Below are 13322 nucleotides of genomic sequence, written 5' to 3' on the forward strand. Positions count from 1 at the left end.
GAAAACTACATCTTTAACTCAGTACGCAGCAGTCTCCACATGCTGTTTGTTTATAAATCCCATAAATATATGCTGCATAAGACACTAAATAAACGTTGATTCTAATTATTGTACAAAAGTGACCACAAATCTCCTCTTCTTTCCACTCTCACCAGAATTATATCCATGCAAGATCTTCAGATGCTTGTGGATTTAGAAAGAAAAGATCACAATTTCTCTTGCCACACTCCAAAGCCAACTTGTAACCCTTCTTCCTCTATCATAACTGAGAAAGTGATGATGCTCCAGCAAGCTCATGGTGCCCCTCCAGAGACTGACCACAGATACTTGTGTTAGACAAGACACCTTCCCACCCCGTCTGCATCTTTACAAATAAAAGATGTTGACAACACACCCATAGATAATAGGAAACATATTTTTGGCCAGTGAATGAGCTTTTTTTGGTCAGGCTTGAGGACTGTAGCAGATATTTGTTGGAAGCCTTCCCAGCAGCCCACTCCACTTTCTCCTTCTGAACAACAAAACAGTATTTCCCAGCCTTGCAGTGAGGCTTAGGACTGGCTTAAGCCAATCAAAATGTGTGCAACCCTGTGTCCACAACAATTATTTCAGACTTGGGCATGTGATGGAATGAGATGTGAAGATGTGGGAGCCTTGGAGAAAGAAGTTTCAGTGGATGTTGCCATTCTCTTGGGATCACAGAGATATTCGGTTTGAGTTGGGGTTTCTGTTAAGTAGTATTCTCATCAACACTGAGCCGTGAAAGGAAATGCTGGCAATATTTAACAGGAGACAAACTAATCAGGAGGCCATAAGTGAACATTTATGATACCAGGCGCAAGATGGAAATGCTACTCTACCATTTTACCACCTGTGTTATTTGAAGGAAACACAAGACGCAGTTTCTGAATCAGGAAACTGGGGATAACTATATTGATCTCACGGCATTGTGCATATAATGCCAGACAACAGAAATGAAATTGCCCAGTGCCAAGCCTATTTCCCAGACATAGAAATCAATAAGGACACAGATAAAAAGAAAAGTAAAACTTATGTTTGCTGAGTGGTTGGCTACTATAAAAACAAATTGTATATGAAGAGTCCCTGTAAGGTATACCCAAAGAGGCAGAAGGGCAGAGCTAGGATAAGCAGCTTGGATCCCGAGACTTCACGTGACAGGACATGAATGACAGCAATCCCAGACACTCTGAGTGAAATTCACACACAGTAAGCAGAACGTACATTTTATGGCATAGTTCTGCAAGTTGACCAGCACATTCTGTTGTATAACCGTCATCCCACTCAAGATATGGAACTGTTCTACCATCCGCCAAAATTCTCCCATACTGCTTTGAAACTGATTCCTTTCTCCATCCCAATTCCTACCCCCAAAAGATCCACGAGTCACTGATCCCTTTTCTGTCCCTATAGTTTAACCTTTTCCAGAATGGCATATAAACAGAATCATCCACTTAGTGGTCTTTTGAGTCTGACTTCTTTTACATCATATAATGCATTTGAGAATCATCCAGGTTGGGGTGTCAAACAGTATTTTGTTTCCATTGCTAGCCTTTTAACATTTGATTAAAGCCCATCTTTCTTCTTAACGGTGTAAGCCACATGGGATGACAGACTGGGGGGAAAGAGAGCTGAGTTCCAATTATCATTTTCAAACATATGCACCCAAATACATATATTTGAAACTGTTGGATGGAAAGAAGCATGTTGGAATGTGCTATAGACTGAATCATGTACCAGCAAAAATCCTGTGTTGAAGCCCCAGCCCCCACTGTGACTGTATTTAGAAACAGAATCTTTAGGAGGTAATTAAGGTTAAATGAGATCACCTGCGTGCAGTGGCACACACCTGTAATCCCAGTACTTTGGGAGGCCAAGGTGGGCAGACAGGTTGAGCTTAGGGCTTGAGAACAGCCTGGGCAACATAGTGAAACCCTGTCTCTACAAAAAATACAAAAATTAGCTGGGCATGGTAGCACGCACCTGTGGTCCCAACTACTTGGGAGGCTGAGGTGGGAGGATGGCTTGAGCCTAGAAGGGGAAGGTTGCAATGAGCCGAGATTGAGCCACTGCACTCCAGCTGGGACAACAGACCAAGACCTTGTCTCAACAACAACAACAAAGTCACATGAGGCCATAAGGGTGGGGCCCTAATCCAATAGGATTGGTGTCCTTATAAGAAGAGGATGAGAGACCAGAGCTAGGCAGCATACTCTCTCTTTCTTCCCCAACCCTACCTCCCTAGCCATGTGAGGATACAGCAAGAAGCCAAAAAGAGAGACCTCACCAGAACCCAACTATGCTGGAGTTTCATTTGGGACTTGTAGCCTCCAGAATGGAACAAAGTTAATTCCTGTTGTTTAAACAACCCAATACCAAACTACAGTATTTTGTTATGGCAGTTTAAGCAGACCAATACTGAGTGGCTCAGAAAACAGACCTGCAGCCAGGAGTCAGTGAGCTGGGTTTGATCCCAAACGTGTTTGCTTTTTTATAGAACAGGGATGAAAATAACCTTCCATGCAGGCTCATCATGAAGACTAAACCACATAGATGATATGTAAAATTTTTAACCCATTTCTTGACACTAGGAAATGCCCAGTGTGGGACACTTCATATTGCCCAGCTTTGTATCCATCCCTGCACCCAATATGAACTCTTATATATGCAAGGATGCTCTGGAAATATTTGCACAAAAAAATTGAAATGCAATTGGACACACTAAGGAACCTGTCTTGTGTTTTGATTTTTTTAATTTGTAAAATGAAGTTGTTAATGCAAACGAATGTTTCTGAAACCCATCTAGTGTGTTTAACACAATCTAAACAGAAAATGATTTTATGATAGTCATTTCCATGTTAGTATAAGCAGATTTCAGTTATTGACACAATTAGATGTTTGCATGTTAAACTATTTACCAATAATTATGAAAAGGAAGCATGTGTAACTTTGTGAAGTATAATGTATCTACAACCAGACGGAAAAGATTTGGGAGAGGTAAAGAGGGACAGTGAGGTGCTTTTTTTTTGCACCTGGAATGACAATTGGTTCTTCTCAAGGCTGTGAGGGGGGCCTAAGGTAAAGAGGAATGAGAAGAGCAACTTGTCTCTTGGCCTTCATAGCTCCCTTAAGGAAGGAAGACGGGACAGGTGGCTGTTTGTCTACTCATTGGTACCCACCGTGCAATGCTAGAGCTGGCTCATTCCAGCTCTTGAGAGCCAATTGTGCACTTCCCTTCCCAGCTCCATGTTCAGCGATATCATGTTGGTGGCTTAAAATTGGCCATGCTGGGAATTTACACCATGCAAGGTGTGATGGTCAATAACTGAGTGTCAACTTGATTGAATTGAAGGATGAAAAGTATTGTTCCTGAGTGTGTCTGTGAAGGTGTTGCCAAAGGAGGTGAACGTCTGAGTCAGTGAACCGGGAGAGGCAGACTCAACCTCAGTCTGGGTGGGCACCATCTAATCAGCTGCCAGCACGGCTAGAGAAAAGCAGACAGGAGAAGATGGAACAGCAGACTTGCTGAGTCTTCCAGCCTTCATCTTTCTACCCTGCTGGATGCTTCCTGCCCTCGAACATCAGACTCCAAATTCTTCAGCTTTTGGACTCTTGGACTTACACCAGTGGTTTGCCAGGGGCTTTCGGGAGTTTGACCACAGACTGAAGGCTGCACTGTGGGCTTGCTTCCCTACTTTTGAGGTTTTGGGACTCGGACTGATCCACCACTGGCTTCCCTGGTCCTCAACTTGCACACGGCCTATTGGAGGACTTGACCTTGTGATCGTGTGAGTCAACAGTCCTTAATAAACTCCCATTCATATATACATATATCCTATTAGTTCTGTCCCTCTACAGAATGCTGACGAATACAGAAGGCAAATGCTATGCATGAGGGCATCCCTCACTTCTCTGGAGAGCCAGTTGTTAAACATTTACTAGGGCCATGGCCCAGAGTCACTGCTTCCCAGGGAAGGAGCAGGGAACGATGCAAACTGCCCTTCAGAAATCCCTAAGAAGGGTGGAACGTGGATAGCAGAGGTCTGGGGTAAATGGACCAAGAGAGTCAAGAAGGTTAAGGAAGCCCAGAATTTTGAGTTCATTTTTGTTTATTTTTTTGAGACAGAGTCTCACTCTGGAGTGCAGTGGTGGGATATCAGCTCACCGCGACCTCCACCTCCCGGGTTCAAGCGATTCTCCTGCCTCAGCCTCCCGAGTAGCTGGGACTACAGGTGCGCACCACCACGCCTGGTTAATTTTTGTACTTTTAGTAGAGACAGGGTTTCGTCATTTTGTCCAGGCTGGTCTTGAACTCCTGACCTCAGGTGATCCTCCCACCTTGTCCTCTCAAAGTTCTAGGATGATAGGCATGAGCCATTGCGCCCTGCTAGAATTTGGAGTTTAGACAGAAGATTTTTCTTTATCCCTCACCATTTTTGAGGTTCAATGTATATTTGAGACCTGATTCCGATAATTAAACCATGTGTGGAATTGAGAAAAGAATCTTCACGGGGGTCTTTTTACCCAGTAACTCCACTGCCAAAACAGCTACCTCCAATGCAAGTATAAAGAATTCATGCAAGGATTTAGGTCATCAGGCGGCTTCACACATTGTCATTATCATAGAGTAGAGCCTGGAACCATCTAACATCCTGCAACAAGGCTCTAGTTACCTCTATTATGGTGAACCCATGCAAGCAGGTACTGTCAGTCTTTAAATATTCTTCTAAAATTTGATTCCTGATAGTGTGGGAGAGGAGCCATGACAAGTGAGAAAAGTTACAAAGCAGAATGATTTTAATAAAAGTTGCATAAAATGTAAAAAGCCATAAAGGTTATAGAGTAGTTAACTGTGAGTGGTGGGGTTAATGGTGATTTTTTTTTCCTTTGGTGCTTTTCTATGTTTTCAAATTTCCCCATGGTGAGAAGGCATGACTTCTTGAAATAAGGAAGAAATGAAATACTGCTTTTGGTTTGTTTTGTTTTGTTTTTGAAATGGAGTCTCTGTCACCCAGTCTGGAATGCAGTGGCTCCATCTCGGCTCACTGCGACTTCTGCCTCCTGGGTTCAAGTGGTCCTCCTGCCTCAGCCTCCCAAGTAGCTGGGATTACAGGCATGCGCCATCATGCTCAGCTAATTTTGTATTTTTAAGTAATTTCTCCAACTAGAGAATGTAGCACCTTAAAACCTAAAATGTGGTTTCTCTACATAAAAATAGTTTGAAGCCGGGCGCAGTGGCTCTCACCTGTAATTCCAGCACTTTGGGAGGCCGAGGTAGGTGGATCACGAGGTCAGGAGTTCAAGACCAGCCTGGCTAACATGGTGAAACCCTGCCACTACTAAAAATACAAATATTAGCTGGGCGTGGCGCCCATAGTCCCAACTACTCAGGAGGCTAAGGGAGGAGAATCACTTGAACCCGGGAGGCGGCGGTTGCAGTGAGCTGAGTTCATGCCACTGCACTCCAGCCTGGGCAACATGGTGAGACTTGGTATTAAAAAAAAAAAAAGTTTTTGAATTAATGAGATTTAACAACCATTATGCCTAATAGGTAATAAAACAAGGATAATGAAATCATCAATTGTATCTGATAAAACAACCATAGCTATTTCTTTCTCCTTCCTGTATCTTCCTCCTGCTTCTTTTACTGATAACATTTAAGGATCATTTTCCACATATAAGCCTTGGAGCCAAGTAAATTAAATAAATTAACTCGTTTATTTTTCAGAACAAAACTATGAAATGGATACCACTTATATCTCCATGCAGAAACATACAGAAACAGAAACCTAGCATCAGTAAATGTGTTGCCCAAATTCTCATTGCCAGTAAATGCAAAACTCTAACCCTAGTTAATAAAAGCCCACATTCTGTATCAGTAAATAATCAAATTAAGCCTTGTTACTCACATGGTTTTCCCTTTAAGGAGTTGGTAGGCTCAATGCTCAGAAAGTTAAGATCAAATATGTACTTTTAGTTCTACGGATTCCTTGGGCTGTGGTCACAGTTGAAGACTAAACAATTGCAACACGATGACCCACACTGCAGATATTTATTGAAAAACACAAAGGAACTTTTCACCTATCAACTATCAACATGACTTTAGAGACAGTCAACAGGATTTTCAGTTGGTCAGGCAAGAACTAATCGCTGAGCATTTCATGTGTACATGACACTGTTAGTACTTTCTGGGGATACAGCAGCAAAATAAGGTGAATATGATCCATGTCCTTATGCAGTGTGTAGCCTTGTAAGACAGACTAAGGAACTCAACAAGCAAGATAAACGCTGTGATGGAGAATTGCAGGCTTCGCTGTGAAGCTGTCACTCTCTTGACATAATAATGGTTACACTCATAGCTACATTCAGTCCCAGTTTAATTTGATCATCTTTTATAAACTGACTATGCTTAGCAAATTTTTTTGTACACAGGGTAGATTCATTGCATGCACTCTCCTGGGTCTTGATAAACGAATTTCTAAATGTGCAGAGACTTACAAACTAGAATAGACCATGACTCCTGCAAAACACCTCTTAGTAATACAGCAAGAGTTTTGAGACTTAGTAAGAGAATGGCGATTACACAGGTGGCTAAAGGAGTGGCTGCTTCCAATATTCCTCTTGAAAGAAACATTATCACCCCCCACTGCTCGGCCCTCGCTCCTTTAATAAAAGACTACGCTTTCCATCCTGGTACCAGAATTCCAGGAAATCCCTCACACACACCCCAAGGAACCCCAGGATTGCCATTTCTCCTGACAGGGAAACTCGTTCAGTGTGACATCTGGCTGGCTTTATTGGCGGATTTCTCATCCGCTTCCCTTTGCTGCAATATGCATATTACCCAGCAGAGGGCAGGATTATACAACACAATCTCCCCACTAGCACTAAACGAGAGGGAGGATGGCACAGACCCACCAGCATCAAAGGAGGTTAAAAAGCACAGGACACATTTTTGACTGTGTGCTAAGAGATGACAGCATGAGAAATATTAAATACTTGGAGCTGGGACTCAATATGCCCGGACCCTGGAGTCTGACTGGTAGGCACTTCACCTGTGGATCGCAATTTTCCCAACAGGATGGTGAAAGTTTTATGCTACTAGGTTGCAAAAGTAATTGGGGTTTTCGCCATTAAAAGTAATGGCCCTCAAATCTTATTTCTCCTCTAAATTTCGATAATTCTACATTTTGGCTTATTTAATAAATAAACCTCAAATGTAATAAGTGACCCTCAAATCTTATTTAATAAATGACCCCCAAATCTTATTTCTCCTCTAAATTTCTATAATTCTACATTTTGGCTCATTCTGAAGTAACTCCCCTGAAGTTGTACTCTTTCTAGAATACCAATTGGACCACGTGTTTCCCTGGTTTAAAATCTGAGTGTAGGAACTTAGAATGTGAGATCATTCACACCTAAAGGCTCCAGGTCTCTCCTTCAACTCAAGAGCAAAATCTTCCTCCCCAGTTTGGGAATCAGAGGTTGTGTTGGTGATAGGAGTAATAATAATACTACTAATAATAGGACAGTATTTGTTGATGTACCAGGCAATATGCCAAGCACTTTACATGCATTAATGCATGCAGTCCTCTCTCTCACCCAATGAAGTCAATTCTCTTACTATCCGTGTTTTTAAATAAGGACAAAGAGATCGCTATTGTTAGATGAGGACAAAGACAAAAGATGAAGTGCATTGCCCGAGAGCGTGCTGATAGGAAATGCTGCCACTGGGTCTAAACTCCAGAGAATGGGCTCACAGCTGCTCTTCTACTGCCTTCAACGACTCTGGAGGTGGGAGAGGAGCTGACCAAAGACAACTACCGGACTTTGAACTAAGATGTGTTCATTTATTCACTCATTCACATACTCTCTCAAAGACATACCTACTATGTCTCAGGTACTTCATTAAGCACTGGAATACCAAAATGTGTAATGCAGCATTTGCCTGGTTATATGGGTTTCTGCCATAAAGTTCAGAAGCCTGGGAGTAAGAATAGGAAAGGCAAATTCACTACTGATACAAAGGTAAGGTTTACTGGGTAGGCACAGTGAAAATAGGGTTCGGGGTTTGAAAGGTGCTAGGGAGACAGTGGTTCAGGCAACCAACCATGAGGTGCAGCTAAAAACACGAGCACCTTCCTGATCTGCAGCCTGGCTGTATTATGAATCTGCCCCACTTCCTAGCTTTTCCCCAGCAAATCACTCTGTGTTGCTAACTGGGCTAAATGCCCCAGGCAAAGGGCCAGAAATACTGGATTCCCTCATAGCACTGATTATGCAACCTAGGGAAACCATTCACCATCTCTGAGCTTACTTCTCTCATCTATAAAATGAGGCACCATTCAGCTCAATGAGTAGAAAAATATTTATAGAGGAACACAGTGTGACAGGCACAGTGCTTCACGCCAAGAACATAGAGGATATTTCCTTCCTCAAATAGTTCACATCTGAACACATTCTAGATGTTTCTAATCTATAATTACAAAACAGTGCTCCTATCTCTGATAGACGATTCTACAGGGCAGCATGACTACCGTTACTAATAGCCTGTGTTTGGGGATACCTAATTTGGGCCAAGCTCTCCATATAAATTATTTTTATAATCCTTTACAATAACCCTCTGGGGCTGGGTGCGGTGGCTCACGACTGTAATCCCAGCACTTTGGGAGGCTGAGGTGGGCAGATCACCCGAGGTTAGGAGTTCAAGACCAACCTGGCCAACATAGTGAAACCCTGTCTCTACTAAAAAAACAAAAAACTTAGCCAGGCAAGGTGGCGGGCACCTGTAATCCCAGCTGCTTGGGAGGCTGAGGCAGGAGAATGGTGTGAGCCGGAGGTTGCAGTGAGCCGAGACCCTGCCATTGCACTCCAACCTGGACCTCAAGAACGAAATTCTGTCTCAAAACCAAACAAACAAAAGCAAAACAAAACCCTCTGGGACAGACATAATTCTTATTATGTTTTCTGACAGAAAATCTGAGGATTAAAAAATGTCAGTTACTCATTGTATTAGATTATTTTCACACTGCTAATAAAGACATACCCAAGACTGGGTAATTTATAAAGAAAAGAGGCCTAATTGACTCACAATTCAGCATGGCTGGGGAGGCCTCAGGAAACCCACAGTCATGGTGAAAGGGAATGCAAACACATCCTTCTTCACGTGGCAGCAGCAAGGAGAAGTGCAGGGTGAGCAGTGGGGGAGAGCCCCTTAGAAAACCACCAGATCTTGGCCGGGCGCGGTGGCTCAAGCCTGTAATCCCAGCACTTTGGGAGGCCGAGGCGGGCGGATCACGAGGTCAGGAGATCGAGACCATCCTGGCTAACATGGTGAAACCCCGTCTCTACTAAAAATACAAAAAACTAGCCGGGCGTGGTGGCGGGCGCCTGTAGTCCCAGCTACTCGGAGGCTGAGGCAGGAGAATGGCCTGAACCTGGGAGGCGGAGCTTGCAGTGAGCCAAGATCGCGCCACTGCACTCCAGCCTGGGTGACAGAGCGCGAGACTCCGTCTCAAAAAAAAAAGAAAACCACCAGATCTTGTGAGAACTCACTCGGTATCACGAGAATAGCATGGAGGTAACTGCCCCTATGATTCAATTACTTCCCATTGGGTCTCTCTCACAACATGTGGGGATTATGGGAATTACAGTTCATTATGAGATTTGGGTGGGGACGCAGCCAAACCATATCACTCACCAATGATAGTAGGAAGTACCAGGCACAGTGGCTCATGCCTGTGATTCCAGCACTTTGGGAGGTTGAGGGGCAAGGATTGCTTGAACCCAGGAATTCAAGACCAGCCTGGGCAAGATAAAGAGACTCCATCTCTACTAAAAATACAAAACACTAGCAATGCACCTATAGCTACTTGGGAGGCTGAGGTGGGAGAATCACCTGAACCTGGGGTATCAAGGCTGTGGTAAGCTGTGATTGTACCACTGCCACTCCAGCCTGCGAGATAGGAGTGAGACCCCATCCCAGAAGAAAAAAAAAAAAAAAAAGGCCTGGCACGGTGGCTCACACCTATAATCTCAATACTTTGGGAGGTGGAGATGGGTGGATCACTTGAGACCAGGAGTTCAAGGCCACCCCTGGCTGACATGGGGAAACCCCGTCTCTACTAAATATACAAAAATTAGCTGGGCATGGTGGCATGCACCTGTGATGCCAGCTACTCAGGAGGCTGAGGCTGGAGAATCACTTGAACTTGAGAGGCAGAGGTTGCAGTGAGTTGAGATCACACCACTGTGCTACAGCATGGGTGACAGAGCAAGACTTGGTCTCAAAAAAAAAAAGAAAGAAAAAGGATGGTAAGAGATGGTAGAATCAGAACTCAAAACGTAGGCCTGGTTGAGACCAGGGACTGTTTGTTCTTAATCACTATGGAAGCCGAGAGCAGAAGACCGAGCTCTCCTAGGAGGTGAAAGGTCAAGTCTGAAACGTCATGTGATGCCTGCTTGGATTCTTGAGAATGGTCTGTGCTGATCTTATAACTCTCTCTCCTAGACTTAAATTTTTCTACTTACTTTTCAGTCCTTATCCAAGAAAAGTTGGCTTAATACATAGAACTAGAATCGAGGCAAATTAGATTCCTTCAAACGCCTCCCGTAATGTCTGCTTCATGGCTGTTCAAAAAAGACATGCAATGCTGTGAAATGCTAATTTGATACATAACCAAAGGAAAGTAACATGCTTTTGTGTTGGCTCATTCATAGCTGTTAGCTGAGCACCACCGTTTATTTCCAGGGCTAGCCTTGCATATAGCACAATTATGGAAAAAGGCTGTCAGTACTAATTGCTCCATGGCATGCCCAGAAAATTCTACAGAATCTGAAACGCTGACAAACAGTCCAGACCCACTGGAAAACATCTGTAAATCACAATCTTTTAATTTCAACGAACATGGTGGGAAGTTTCAGCTTCAATGACTTACTAAATTCCTGAGCCATCTTAAAGTCTTGTATTCTTTTCTTTTCTAAGCCAAAGAATAAAACAGCTCTGAAAGTTGTATTTTTTACAGTGTGAAGCCAAAATGACTGCTATAGTTGTTAATGTTTAAAATGACATTTCAGATATGCCATCTAACCAAAATGAAAATTTTAGGAGGCTATGGATCATTATAAGAATATTTTTAAAGGTATAATTTATCTACAGTATCATAAAATTCATTTAAGTGTACAATTCAATTTTTTTTAGTACATTTTCAAAGTTATGGAACTATCACCATAATCCAGTTTTAGAACATTTCCGTTAGCCTAAGGAGGTCCCTTGTGTCAGTTTGAGGTTACATGCCTCATTTCCACCTCCAGTAACCCCTAATCCTCTGTTGCTAAAATTCTGCTTTTCATGACATTTCATATAAATGCCATCATAGAAACTGTGTTTGCATCTGGCTTCTTTCACTCAGCATATGTTTTTCAGATTCATCTACCTTTTAGCATGTAATAGGGCTTTCTTCCTTTTTTATTCCAGATTAATATTCCTTTTATGGATGCAGTTCATTTTGTTTAAGCATTTACCATTCAATGGATTTGTGATGTTTCCAGTTTTCGGCCATTACAAATAATGCTGCTATGATAATTCATGTCCAAGTCTTCATGTGGACATGTGTTCTCATTTCTCTCATATAGATACCTTGTAATAGAATTGCTGGATTATACAGCAAATTTATGTCTAATTTTTAATACTTTGAACTCTTTTTTTTTTTTTTTTTGAGACAGTGTCTCGCTTCGTTGCCTAGGCTGGAGTGCAGTAGCATGATCACGCTCACTGCAGCCTCACCTTCCAGGGCTCAAGCGATCCTCCCACCTCAGCCTCCAGAGTAACTGAGACTACAGGTGCACACCACCTCGCCCAACTTTTTTTTTTTTTTTTTTTTTTTAAGAGCTAGGGTTTCCTTATGTTTCCCAGGCTGGTCTCAAACCCCTGGGCTCAAGCAATACTCCTGCCTCAGCCTCCCAAAGCGTTGGGATTACAGATGTGAGCCTTTGTGCCAGGTCTGAACTTGTTTAAATGTGTAACATCTTAAGAAACTGCCAAATTGGTTTCCAACGTGGCTGCACTATTTTACATTCCCATGCTGGTCATTTTTTCGGGGGGGGCCTGGGGAGTGGTAATTTTTTGTAGAGATAGGGTCTTGCTATGTTGCCCAGGCTGGTCTCAAATACCTGGTCTCAAGCAATCCTTCTACCTCAGCCTTCCAAAGTGTTGGAATTACAGATGTGAGCCACTGTGCCTGGCCTCTCATAATGGTCTTTTTTAATAAGACAAAGGATTTTCTTTAAAAAAAAAAAAAAAAAAAAAAAAAAGGAAAGAAAGAAAGAAAAGAAACTATAGTGTGGAAAAAAAAAATGCCCTGGAAATACCCTTGGGACAAAGGTGCTGTAGAAAACAGAGTGTTAGCAGAAGCGTGAGTTTTCTGAGTTGTTTTATCAACTCAAAATGCTGGGAATTTCAACTATCTTTAATCCAAAAAGCCTTCTGGTTTTAAGCTGCCTCAAACCTAGTTCTTGCTCCATGGTTGGGGAGAAGTTGAAAGGGTAACGAATGCTAGGTCTCTTAGTAAATAATCCAGTAATTATATATTCAGACTGTTACCCTACCCTACCCTTACACATTTCCCAGCCATGCCCTGGCCTGTGTCTCTTTACATTTACAACAGCTTTCTGGCTTATCTTACTGGCTCTGTGCAGCTACCTTGAACTCCACTCCCACTTCTAAACCTGAGCGAAGCATTCCTTTTCTTGGTTTCCCTAGTACCCTGTGTATGCCTTTTATGGTAAGATTTTCCAGCCTCTCTCAAGGGACTATATTTACTTATTTTTATCTCTTCGGTACTCAGTATAGACTTTGCCTCATTGTGTCTACTCAATCATATTGCATAGACCAATGAATGCATTGATTAACACAGAATAAGCCCTATCTATTGAATGTATCATGGTCTTCATCTCATAACTGAAATATGTTTCAAATAAGGATAGCTTTGAATGTCTGTCCAGTTAACTTCTGATTTTCTACAAAAATAACTAGAAACTGAGCCTAGAATTGGCTGTCAGCTCTACAAAAATGCTGCGGGTTCCATCTCTCCTCAGCTTTGTGGCCTTGGCCTCATTACGTAATTTTGCTAAGCATCAGTTTCTTCACCTAAAAGCATTGTTATAAGGATTAAATGAGATAATCCATAGAAAGTCCTTGGTTATTATTTTGTTACATCATCGTTCTAACACTTATTGAATACTTACTATAATTTTTATGACTATGAGTACAGAAGTTGATATGTCTTGCTCATAATTATAATATT

This window comes from Theropithecus gelada, chromosome 20, assembly GCF_003255815.1.
Source record: "Theropithecus gelada isolate Dixy chromosome 20, Tgel_1.0, whole genome shotgun sequence".
Classification (NCBI taxonomy): domain Eukaryota; kingdom Metazoa; phylum Chordata; class Mammalia; order Primates; family Cercopithecidae; genus Theropithecus; species Theropithecus gelada.